The 13,328-nt window shown below is 39.1% G+C and overlaps 1 protein-coding gene across 2 annotated transcripts in view; it reads left to right on the top strand.

Moving 5' to 3' along the window:
* The window catches only part of LOC309659347 (flavin-containing monooxygenase 5-like), a 108,970-nt gene that overhangs the window by 51,184 nt on the left and 44,458 nt on the right, over positions 1-13,328 (top strand). Inside the window, exon 12 of one of the 2 annotated variants that reach the window (XM_082459041.1) lies at positions 7,932-13,200. The gene's annotated coding sequence lies outside the window, so the exon portion shown is untranslated. Of the gene's footprint in view, positions 1-7,931; positions 13,223-13,328 lie in introns of those variants that run through there. The other variant, XM_082459042.1, reaches the window with a different exon arrangement.

The raw sequence follows: 13,328 nt of genomic DNA, 5'->3' as shown, positions 1-13,328 counted from the left end.
CCAGAATCATTTGTGCAAAAGACTGTCCTTTCTCCATTGAATTGCCTCTGTATCATCATTAAAAATCAATAGGCTGAATTTGTGAAGGTCTATTTCTGGAGTCTATTCTGTTCCACTGATCTATGTGTCTATCCTTTCACCAATACCACTGTCTTCTTTACTGTAGCTTTATGATATATCTTAATGTGTAATGTGTCTTCCAACTGTGTTCTTGTTTTTCAAAATTGTTTTAGATACTTCAGTTTCTTCACATTTCCATATGAACTTTAGAATTACCTTTTCTATATTTGCAAAGAATTCTGCTGGGATTTTAATAGGGATTACATTAAATCTTTATATCATCTTAGGGAGAATTGACATCTTAACTATATTGAATTTTTCAATCAGTGAAAAGGGTATGTCTCACCATTCATTTAGGTCTTCTCTGCTTTATTTCATCAACATTTTTTGATTTTCAAAATAAAGATCCTGCATGTCCTACTATAATTATACCTAGTGTTTCATTTATGAAGAGCTATTGGTACCGTTTTTAACTTTTGTATTCCAATTGTTTATTACAAATATATAGAAATGCAAGTTGATTTTTGTATGTTGACCTTTTTTATACTGTGACCTTGCTAATCACTTGTAGATTCTAGTAGCTTTTTGTGTAGATTCCTTGGAATCCTCTACATGGACAAATGTGTTCTCTGCAAGTAGAGACATTTCTTCCTTTCCAGTTTAAATACCTCTCATTTCTTTTTCTTTTTAAAAAATATTTATTTATTTATCTATCTATTTATTTATTTATTTGGCTGTTCCGGGTCTCAGCCGTGGCACACGGGATCCTTGTTGCCGCATGAGGTATCTTCAGTTGCGGCATGCAGGATCTTCGTTGCCACATGTGTGATCTTTAGTTGAGGCATGCAGGATCCAGTACCCTGACCAGGGGTCGAACCCAGGCCCCCTGCATTGGGAGTGCAGAGCCACAGCACTGGACCACCAGGGAAGTCCCAGTTCTTTTTCTTATTATACCATCTAGGATTTCTAGTACATTTATGTCTATAAATTGGAATTAGTATTTTGTAGAATATTAAGTAAGAATCAAGCTTTGTGGGGTTTTTTCTGCCCAGCACCATTTATTGATAAGCTATTTTTCCAAGTGCTTTGCAGTGACAGCTTCATCATAAATCAATGTCTTTGTGTGCATGAACCAGTTTCTGGATTCTCTATGGTGCCCTATTCATCTACTTGACTATTCTTACACCAACACAACACAATTGTAGCTTAGTACAGCAAGTCTTCCACCTTGTTTTTTTTAACAAAAAGAATTATTGAAAAAAATTTTTTTGATTCCATTTTTTTAGACTTTTTTTTATTTTAGAGCAGTTTTAGCTTCAAAGTTAAATTGATAGGAGGTACAGAGACTTCCCATATACTCCCAGCCCCACACAGGCATAGCCTACCACATCATCAGCATCCCCCACCAGAGTGTTACATTTGTTACAATCAAAGAACCTACACTGACACATCATTATCACCCAAAGTCCATAGTTTACATTAGGGCTCACTCTTGGTGTTGTATATTCTATGGGCTTGAACAAATATAATATAATAACATAAATCCACCATTATATTATCATACAGAGTATTTTCACTGCACTAAAAATCCTCTGTGCTTCACCGATTCATCCCTCCCTCCCCTCAAGCCCCTGGCAACCGGTGATCATTTTACTGTCTTCATAGTTTTGCCTTTCCCAGAATGTTATATAATCAGAATCATATACTTTGTAGCTGTATTAGTCAGGGTTCTCCAGAGAAACAGAACTAATAGGATATATATATACACATAGATAGATAGATAGATAGATAGATAGATAGATAGATAGATAGATAGATAGATAGTAAGAGACTTATTATGAGGGATTTGTTCACTGATTATGGAATCTGAGAAATCTGATCTGCCACATGCAAGCTGGAGCACAGGAAAGCCAGTGGTGTAGTTCCAATCCCAATTTGAGAGCCTGAGAACCAGGGAAGCCAATGGTTTAATTCATAGTCCAGTCCAAAAGCCCAAGAACCAGGAGCAACCATGTGTGAGGGCAAGAGAAGATGGATGTCCTAGCTCAAGTAGAGAGCAAATTTGTCCTTCCCTCACCTTTTGGTTTTATTCAGGATGTTAATGGATTGGATAATGCCCACCCACATGGGTAGAGTGATCTTCTTTGCTCAGTCTGCCAATTCAAATGCTAATCTCGTCTAGAAACACCCTCACAGACACACTCAGAAATAATGTTTTACCAGCTATCTGGGCATACCTTAGCCCAGTCAAATTGACATTTAAAATTAACCATCACAGTAGCCTTTTCATTTTAGTTTCTTTCACTTAGTAACATGCATTTAAGTTTCCTCCATGTCTTTTTATGGTTTGGTAGTTCATTTCTTGTTAACACTGAATAATATTCTGCTGTCCAGATGTACCACAGTTTATTTATCCATTTGCCTACTGAAAGACATCCAAGTTGCTTCCAAGTTTTGGCAATTACAAATAAAGCTGCTATAGAGACTTCCCTGGTGGTCCAGTGGTTAAGACTCCATGCTCCCAATGCAGGGGGCCTGGGTTCAATCCCTGGTCAGGGAACTAAGATCCCACATACTGCAACTAAGCCCACGCACCACAACTACTGAGCCTGCGCACTCTAGAGCCTGCGCACTGCAACTAGAGAAGCCCACGTGCCACAACAAAGAGCCCACGTGCTGCAGTGAAGACTCAGTGCAGCCAAAATAAATAAATAATTTTAAAATGAAAAACAAACAAACAAATAAAGCTGGTATAAATCTGTGTCAACAACAGACTCCAAATAGCCAAAACAACCTTGAGAAAAAAAGAACAAAGCTGGAGGCATTACACGTCCTGATTTCAAACTACATTAAAAACCTATAGTGATCAAAGCAGTATGATACAAGCATAAAAAACAGACGCATAGACCAATGGAAGAGAGTGGACAGCCCAGAAATAAATGCATACATATACAGTTAACTAATCTTTGACATGGGTGCCAAGAATATAAAATGGGAAAAGGATAGTATCTTCAATAAATGAAGCAATCAATAGACAAGCAAGCAAAATATTAGTAAGGATATAGAACATTTGAGCAACAATACTAAGCAACTTAACTGACACTTGTAGAAAACTGTACTCAGCAGCTGTAGGTTGCTCCATCTTTTCAAGTGCTTATGGAACAATGAACAAAATATATGCTGAGCCATAAAACTAGTAATCAATTTCAAATGATTAAAATTATACAAAATATGTTCTTTAACCACAGAAAAAGTAAACCAGAAATCAATAACAATAAGATATCTGTTACCAAACCAAAACATGGGTCCACTCGCCTGGTGGGTTGTGGTGAGGGAAAGTGCAGCATTTATTGTAAGGCACCATATAAGGAACCCGGGACAACTAGTGCTCAGAAAGCCTGACCTCCCCAATGGGTTTCAGCAAGGCATTTTTAAAGGTAAGGTAAGGGAGGGGCATCCCAGTGTATGTGATGAGCTCCTGCCGAATTCTCTGATTGGTTGATGGTGAGGTAACAGGGCGGTGTCACAGGGGTTAACATTATCAATCCTCAGGCTCCAGTAGGTCTGCGGGCTACGTGCTCACAGTCATCAAGTAGTTAATTTCCTCCATTTGGTGGGGGTTTTAGAATTTATAAAACAACTCAAGAACTGTGTGTCAGATACAATCATCTAAGTAAAATACTTCAGAGGAGCTAAAGCAGAGGATATAGGGAAGAGGTCTGTTAGGGGAAGGACCCATAGGATCCTGTTTGGTTACATATCTAGAAAATCCCAAATCATCTGGAAATTAAGTAACTTACTTCTAAGTAACTGATTTCATCAAGGATGAAATTACAATAGAAATTAGAAAACATTTTGAAAGTAACAGCAGCTCTTAGATGGAAATTTGATGAATTAAGTATCTATCTCAACAAGGTACAAAAAAGAGAAGGTAGAAAGAAAGAAATAAAATCAGAGATTAATGAAATAGAAAAGAGATATAAAACAGAGAAAGTCAGGGACTTCCCTGGTGGCGCAGTGGTTAAGAATCTGCCTGCCAGTGTCGGGGACACAGGTTGGATCCCTGGTCCGGGAAGATCCCACATGCTGCGGAGCAACTAAGCCAGTGCGCCACAACTATTGAGCCTGCACTCTAGAGCCTGAGAGCCACAACTACGGAAGCCCTCATGCCTAGAGTCCGTGCTCTGCAACACGAGAAGCCACCACAATGAGAAGCAAGTGCACCACAATGAAGAGTAGCCCCCACTCTCCACAACTAGAGAAAGCCCGTGCACAGCAAGAAAGACCCAATGCAGCCAAAAATAAATAAATTAAAAAAAAAAAAAAAACAGAGAAAGTCAATGAAGCCAAAAGATGGTTCTTTGAAAAGATTAATAAAATTGACAGAATTGATCAAGGAAAAGAGTAAAAGAGAAAACAGATATACCTAATATCAAGGATGACAGAGGCAACATCAATATAGATGCCACATACATTAAAAAATAATATGAGGATTCATGAACAACTTTATGTCAATAAAGTTGACAGCCTAGATGTAATGGGCAACTTCTTAGGAAAACACAACTTACAGAAATTTTGAATAATCCTGTATCTTTTAATGAAATTAAATCCATAATTTATAACATTCCAACAACAAAAACACCAGATTCAGATGGCTACCCTGGTAAATGCTACCAAACTTTTAAGGAAAAATATTAACAATTTTACACAAAATCTTTCAGAGAGGCCAGCATAACCTTGATACCAAAACCTATCAAGGATATTACAAGAAAAAAAATTACAGAGTAATATCCCTTAAGAATACAGATGGAAAAAAAAAAATCCAAATGAAACACTAACAAATCAAATGCAGTATTATGTAAGAACCATACACATCATGGTCTTGTGAGTTTATTCCAGAAAGACATAGCTGGCTTAACACTTAAAAAGTCATTCAATATTATTTTAACAATGTCATCATTTTAAAAGATACAGAAAAAGCATTTTATAAAATTCAAAACCCATTCATAATAAAAACTATTAGTTGACTAAGAACAGAGAGAAACTTCCTCAATTTGATAAGATTATTTACCTAAAGCATACAAATAATATCACACTTAATGGTGACATAGTGTATGCTTTGCCCTAACAAGACAAGGAGATCTGTTATCACCACTTCTATTCAACATTGTATTGGAGTTCCTGCCAGTGCAATAAGGAGAGAAAAAAAAAATTTTTAATTGCAAAGGAAATAGTAAACTGTTTTTATTCATAAATGACATGATTGTGTACATAGAATATCCAAGGAATGTACAAACTACTAGAAGTAATAAGTGAATTAAGCAAGGCCATGTGATACAAAGTCAATATACAAGTATCAGCTGTATTTCTTTATACTTGCAGCAAACAATTGAAATATGAAAATGTAAAAATAATACCATTTACAATAGGATTTAAAACATAATAAGGTACACAGGACTAAATAAAATGCATAAGAGTCTACAGTGAAAATCATAAAACAAGGAGAAATCAAAGAAGACCTAATGAAAGAAGAAAGAGCCTATTTCACAGAGGAATATTTAATTGTTATGATGTCACTTCTCCCCAATTGGTCTATACATTTAATGCAATCCTAATCAAAATCCCAGCAGGCTTTTTTGGTAGAAATTGATAGGCTAATTTTAAAATTTAAATGCAATTTCAAAAAAACTTAGAATCGTCAAAATCATCTTTAAAATAAGCATAAAGATGGAAGATTTATGCTACCAATTTTCAAATTGATTTTACTATCAAGGTAAGTAATTAATACACTATGGTATAGGCATAAGGGTAAACAAATAGACCAATGGAACACAATAGAGTCCAGATAGAGGCTCACACATATACTGTTACTTGACCAATGAAAAAGACACCAATGCAATTCTAGGGGAAAGAAAGACCTTAGAATAAATGGTGTTGGAAGAACACAGCATCCAGGTAGAAAAAAAATAAACCTTGACTCTTACACTCATACCACTCACAAAAATTAATTTCAAATGGATTGCAGGGGACTTCCCTGGTGGTCCAGTGGTAAAGAATCTGCCTTCCAATGCAGGGGATGCGGGTTTGATCCCTGGTCAGGGAACTAAGTTCCCACGTGCCGTGGAGCAACTACGCTCGAATGCCACAACTACTGAGCTCGCGGGCCTCAATGAGAGAGCCCGCGTGCTGCAGACTACAGAGCCCACACGCCCTGGAGCCCAAGCACCACAACTAGAGAGAGAAAACCCACACGCCACAACAAACAGCCTGTGCCGCAAGGAAAAGATCCCACGTGCCTCAATGAAGATCCCGCATGCCACAACTAAGACCCGACGCAGCCAAAAAATAAAGAAAATAAATTTTTAAAAAATGGATTGCAGATCTAAATATGAAATCTAAGTTATAAATCTTCTACCTGGAAACACTGGAGACTGTATGAGCGTGGGGTAGGCAAAGATTTCTTATAAAAGAGCAAAAGGTACTAACCATAAAGAAAAAAAAGATAAAATAGATTTCATCCAAATTTAAAACTTGTGCTCATCAAAAAACACAATTAAGAAAGTGAGGGACTTCCCTGGTTGCGCAGTGGTTAAGAATCCGCCTGCCAATGCAGGGGACACAGGTTCCTGCCTGGTCTGGGAAGATCCCACACGCTGCAGAGCAACTAAGCCCGTGCGCCACAACTACTGAGCCTGTGCTCTAGAGGCTGCAAGCCACAACCACTGAGCCCGTGTGCCACAACTACTGAGGCTACGTGCCTAGAGCCCGTGCTCCTCAACAAGAGAATCCACCGCAATAAGAAGCCCACACACCACAATGAAGAGTAGCCCCTGCTCGCTGCAACTAGAGAAAGCCCACGCACAGCAACGAAGACCCAATGCAGCCAAAAATAAATAAATAAATATTTTGAAATACATACATCTGCAAAGGATTTGTAACCAGATAGTACAAAGAACTCTTAAAACTCAATAATAAGACCACTCAGCTTTTAAAAACGGGCAAAACGTTTTCACAAACACTTTGCAAAGAAGATATACAAATGGCCAAGAAATTAAACGGAAAGATGTTCAACATCATTAGTCACCAGGGAAATTCAAATCAAAAACACCATGAGATAATACCACACACCCACAAGAATGACTAACAGTACCAAGTGTTGAGAGGCTATGAAGCTACTGGAACTTTTATATATTGCAGGTGAGTGTATAAAATGGCACCTCTTTTGAAAACGTTTTGGCAGTTTCAACCAAAGTTAAACATAAACCTACCCTATGACCCAGCAATTGCACTCTTAGGCACACAAGAAAAATGAGAGCAGACGTCCACAAAAAAGACTTGTTCAAGAAGAAAACACCTTCATTACACCAAAAAGTGGAACTAATTCAAATATTCAACAATAGGATGGATAAACAAATTATATATTCATACAAATAAAAAGAGCAACCTACTGATACACGTAACTACCTGGATAAATCTTAAAATCACTACATTGTGTAACGATTCCAAGCACAGAGAGTGAGTACATACTATATAATTCTATTTATATGAAGTTTGAGAACTAATAAAAGCATCAGATGTTAACTATACTTATTTTGTTTATCATTTCACAATATACAAATATCATATGCAGATGTACAAGTATTGTACACCTGAAACTAATACGTTACTTGTCATTTATACCTCAGTCATAAAAAACAAACAAAAACAAAAGGAAACAATGCTTACCTCTGGAGGTGGATATTGGCTGGGAAAGTGCACAAGAAAACTCTCTATAGGACACCTCTGCTCCACATCCGTCATTACAGTCATTCTACCTCTGAACCATACCTAGAATCATCTCCTTCTCATGATCTCCACTGTCCCCACCCTAGGCCAAGTCTCAACTGTCTCTGATGTGCAGGCCACAAGAAGGACCCTGTGCCTGAGGAGCGAATGGGAGGACAAGAGCCCCCAGAAACTCATCAGATATGAGTGCTGTTCTTCTCTATGTGAATGAGCCATTACCACAAGACTTCCATTCCTACTGATCCAGAATTTTAACTGATTTTCTTTTGAGCTTCAGTTGGTTTTTACAATATTTCCACTGCCTTAACCATGGAAAATGACATTGTTTCTATGGGAAAATGTATTCTGATTTTCAACAATTGATTAAAATTGTTAAAATTGATTAACTTTTTAGAACCCAGTCATTTCTTCATTGGAGATTTTCCTCTTGTTTTTTATGGTATTTTTAAGTATCTCTAAATCTTTTTAATGGGTTTATTTTCTGCATTTCCAATCATCTTTGAAAATCACGAAGGGCAGGCTCTTCCATTACTTGTGTTTGTGTGTTAGAGCATGGCATGCTGCACTGGATACACAGGAAGCACAGCTGAAATGGAGCAGGACCCTGTGGTCCTCCCCCCACCCACCATGTCCTCTGCCTGCCTTTTGTCTGTAGAAAAACTTGAGTCAAAGTTGAGCCTGTATATACTCACTTGCAAATTTGCAGTTAGCCTAAACAGAGAAAATTTGAGTCAAGGTTTAAAACATTTTACAAGTAATTTAAACACAACATAAAACATATTTGCCAAGTTTAAAAGTAATTAATTACAAAACACAATTAAAGTAGTGGAGCAGGGCTTCCCTGGTGGCACAGTGGATGAGAATCCGCCTGCCAATGCAGGGGACATGGGTTCGATCCCTGGTCTCGGAAGATCCCACAGGCCGTGGAGCAACTAAGCCCTGTGTGCTACAACTACTAAGCCTGTGCTCTAGAGCCTGCAAGTCACATCTACTGAGCCTGTGTGCTGCAACTACTGAAGCCCGCGTGCCTAGAGCCAGTGCTCCGCTACAAGGGAAGCCACCGCAATGAGAACACTGTGCACCGCAACAAAGAGTAGCCCCAACTCACAGCAACTAGAGAAAGCCCACGCGCAGCAACAAAGACCAAACACAGCCAAAAATAAATAAATAAAATAAATAAGTTTATTTAAAAAAAAGTAGTAGAGCATTAAAATTACATTTTAAAATACTAAGTTTTAAAAGTAATTATTGTATTGTTCTAAAATTCTAAAACCGATTCAGTAGGGAGACATTAATATTCAGTTTATAAAAGTATTCATCAGTTTTCCTATAACTAGACATCTCTAGTACATTCAGAATTATCCAATTTACAAGTAATTCATTTATAAGTTAAACTTCCAATATGTAAAATGGTTGCATTAAAACACTCTTTTCAGAATTTTATTTTTAAAAGTACTATTATAGTATAAGTTCACATTTATAACTGAAAACTTTTATGAAAGTTATCAGTCTAAAAAGTTACAGGTCCAAAGAATATTGATACTAATATTATTAGGGTTGTCTAAACTGCTGTAAAAAGCAAAATTAAAAATTCGATAGCATAAACAAAATAGCAATTTACTTATCTCTCATGTAAGAGTCCAAGATTAATAGATCCAGATTAGAAGATCCAGTCATTTAGGGCCCCAATCTGATGGTGGACCTACTTCAATACATACTTCCCAAACACCTCTCTAGTTATCATTATTCTAGGCTACAGGAAAGAAGAGTGAGCAGAAGTCCAGGGCAAACCATTGTCTTTTAAATGGGTTAGGCAGAACTTAGTGAGAACTTAGTCATATGGCCACATGCAGCTGCAAGGGAAACTGGGAAATACTGTTGCTATTTGGGCAGCCCCATGCCAGCTACAGTCCTATAATGCTGTAATAGGAGGAAAACAGATTTTAATGAAGAGTCAGCAGTGTCTGACACCCCTCTAGCCACTAGAATTCTGTGTTCATCCTTCTCCTGATATGCTCATCCCCACCCCAAGGGAGACAACTCCAAATTCCATCCAGGTGCTACATCCAGCTCAAATTCTGGGATGTCTGGGTGACTTGCAATCATCTCCCTCAGACTCAGATTGGCTTTTTGTGGTCCAGCAACTGATTAACTCAAAGGAAGTCACTTACTTCTCCAACACCCAATAAACCATGGTCTAATAGAAACAGGATGATTATATGAGAACTTCTTGTTCTTTAGTATTCAGTGGCCCTTCTGCTGCCATAAATCTTGGGGAGGGATAAGACAAGAGATTAATATTTTTGAAATCTCAAGGGAGATGCGTTTAAGCAACTGGAAAAAAAAGAAACCTGCTTTTTCTTTCTAAGAGAAAGTAGCATTAGACAGAAGAAAAGATATTTGGTGACAAAAGACATTCTATTTCATGGTATTTGATGAGGAGGACACTAGTTAAATAAGGGATTTCTGGAGCAAAGTGAGAAGAGAATCCAGAACAAAAGTAAATAGTAGCTTTTTTTTTTAAAGAAAAATAAGAACTTTTTGATTAGCTTGTCTTAAGATGACTATTGAGAGATTAATGACATTTTGATAATAAGAACCATATCAAAAAGACAGAACCACATCAAAACACAAAAACACTTTAATTACTGAGAAATATGTATAACTCCATCCTTAAGCTTCTTTCCCTTTATTCTCCCATTAGGGTATGTTGATGTCCTGTGTTCCCCACTGTGTGTGTGCATGTGTGTGTGTGTTCATATAATTCAGACCATATTTTGAGCAGGAGTCTTCCTGATGGAGCCAAATGATATCCAAAACCAAAGATCTATTTTTAAACATATTTTAAAGTAGTTGAAATAAGGAAAGCTATGCTCTGCTAAAAGCAGTTCAGCTACAGTGTAAACTGTAAAGGCAGGAGTTAAGCAAAGGATAAGGATGCAATAGAGAGATGAGAAATGGACAAAGGACTTGTGGCTAAATAAGACGTAAAAATGTCCTCATACAGGAGCAGTATATATAGTGTTTGAAGCCAAGGCCTGAAGCCAGACTGCCAGGTGTACCTCCCTGCCTTTTCACTTACTTGCAGAAGAAGTGCTTGATAGTACTTTCTCCATGGGGTTGCTGAGAGGAATTCCTGTGTCCCTTCCTATTCTGCCTTTTGCACCATTACAAGGTAAACCCTTGAGAAATAACCATTGGTCTGGGAAGGATATTTCTGGGGTGAAGTCAGTAAGTCAAACCCAGGGCTGGGGACTTCCCTGGTGGCACAGTGGTTAAGAATCTGCCTGCCAATGCAGGGGACACGGGTTCAAGCCCTGGTCTGGGAAGATCCCACATGCCGCAGAGCAACTAAGCCCATGCACCACAACTACTGAGCCTGTGCTCTAGAACCCATGAGCCACAACTACTGAGCCCATGTGCCCCGACTACTGAAGCCTGTGTGCCTAGAGCCCATGCTCCGCCACAAAGAGAAGCCACCACAGTGAGAAGCCCGTACCACAACGAAGAGTAGCCCCTGCTCACCACAACTAGAGAAAGCCCTCACACAGCAACAAAGACCCAATGCAGCCAAAAATTAATTAATTAATTAATTTAAAAAAACCCAGGGCTGGCGTTATTGGCAACAAATCACCTTCAGCAAAGTTGACTCAGGCATTAGTAAAAGTGAAACTGATAGGTGGTGTTTTGTGGGGCTCCAAGGAGCTCCAGTCCTTTATGTCTCAACGCAGAAAGAATTCAGTGAGAGGCAAAGTGATCGATAAGAAGCAATTTATTAGAATAGGATGCTTGCAAAGCTTATAAGCAGGCAGGCCAGAGGGTGCCATGCCCTGAGAATTTAGTAGGCTACAGTTTTATAATCAAAGGAAAAGTGGGGAGGGGGAAAAGACCACCTTGTTCCTCGTTCTTTAGTAGGCGTCATGCTTGCATCTCAGCTCCTCCTCCAGGCTGGGCGGGGGAGTTTTCTTGTCCCTACATGGTCAAGCTATGACTGTCATGGCACTATGGAAAACTTATTTCAGGTCTCAGTACAATGAGGGTCTTTCACTTTGAAATGTCACCTTTCCATAAATTATTGTTTTTTAAGTGTGCAGAGAGCATGTCCTAGGGGTCATTAACTTACTGAGCTCACTGGGCAGGATGTGGGTCTCATACCACCATTGTTTTATTGTTTTGGGACATGTTTTGTCTTATGCTTCTGCTGCATGGGTTTTGTTGCTAAACAGGCCTGCTTGGTTTTGTGGTTAAGCAAACCTGCTTTCTTGAATGATCATTAACTTACAGGGGTCACCCATACTTTTTTCTTTACTTACAATCCCCTAGTGGGGTTAACTATTTAAGTACCTAATTTGTCCCTTTACTCTGTCCCTAACATAAGGGGCGCAAAGATGCATAGCATCAGCCACAACGTACCTCTCCCAGAAGCCCTTACACCTGTCAAAACAGACTCCTGGGTTGAATGAGCCCTGATTCTGACCCAATGTGTGAAATCTTATATCCATTACATTGGTATTTCGTGCATGATTTTGTATTTGAAGAAACTGTTACATTTTAAAAGTGGATATTTTGTGTTTGTAATCACACAGGTAACTGTGTGAGGAAAGCGATTTTTTACAGTATTTTTATTTTTTTGAAATTATCTGTGTATCAGTCTTCTCTACTAAACTATAAGCTCCTCTAAGCAGGAAACTTAATCCCCTCACTCCTCACTGTACCCCAGCACCCAGCTCAGTGCATGGGTATTTTAAAGTAAATTTCTTCCCATAGCACAGAACCAAAGATCTGATTTGTGGGGTTGGGGGTTGGGTTGGAGAGGTGGATGAGGGGCCGGGATGTGTTCTAACAGATCTCCTGAAAGATAGATGTTCTCCGCTTAAGCTTTTGGAGCAAGACTTGCTTCGCGGTTGTTGATGACAGTTTCCCTTCACCAGTAGGAGTTTGTCACTATAAGACAACACCAGGAAGTTAAAAGTGAATGGGAAGGGCGGGTGATGGAGATTCTGACCCCTAGGGTCTCCCCTGAGAGTAGCTGAGAGTGCGGGCAACTGCATGTGAAAAACAGAGAGGTCATAGGGTTAATTTTTTCTGCCCAGAGCAGGTTTGGCCCACGTTTTATCCCCTGGGGGGGGGTAATGGGTGCTGCTGAGTGGGCGGTGTGTTGGCTGAAAGGAGGTGGAGCTGAACAGCCCCTCCACATTGGCTATTGCTGCTGTTTGTACTTTGTTGCTTTACATTTCTTTGCAAAGAGCTGAAAGTGCAGTGCCCTCCAGATCGCAGCTGAAGGATCTGCCAGTGTTGGGGCAAAGGCAGCGAGGTCGGGTACCGCAGCAGAGCTCTCAGCTCTGGGTCTTCCAGGCACAGGGCTCACCCATCCAAGGTGTAGTAGTTCCCGGTGGTCCACGAGGACACTGGAATCTGGGTTCCCCAAAGGCACCTGCTGTTGCAGCATTTATCTAAATGCCACATTCAAGCTCTTCTTTGAA

Source organism: Balaenoptera physalus (assembly GCF_965194825.1).
Source record: "Balaenoptera physalus genome assembly, chromosome: 1".
In the NCBI taxonomy this organism is placed as follows: domain Eukaryota; kingdom Metazoa; phylum Chordata; class Mammalia; order Artiodactyla; family Balaenopteridae; genus Balaenoptera; species Balaenoptera physalus.
Note: the sequence above shows the minus strand (reverse complement) of the source record. Positions and strands in the feature narration are given on the sequence as shown.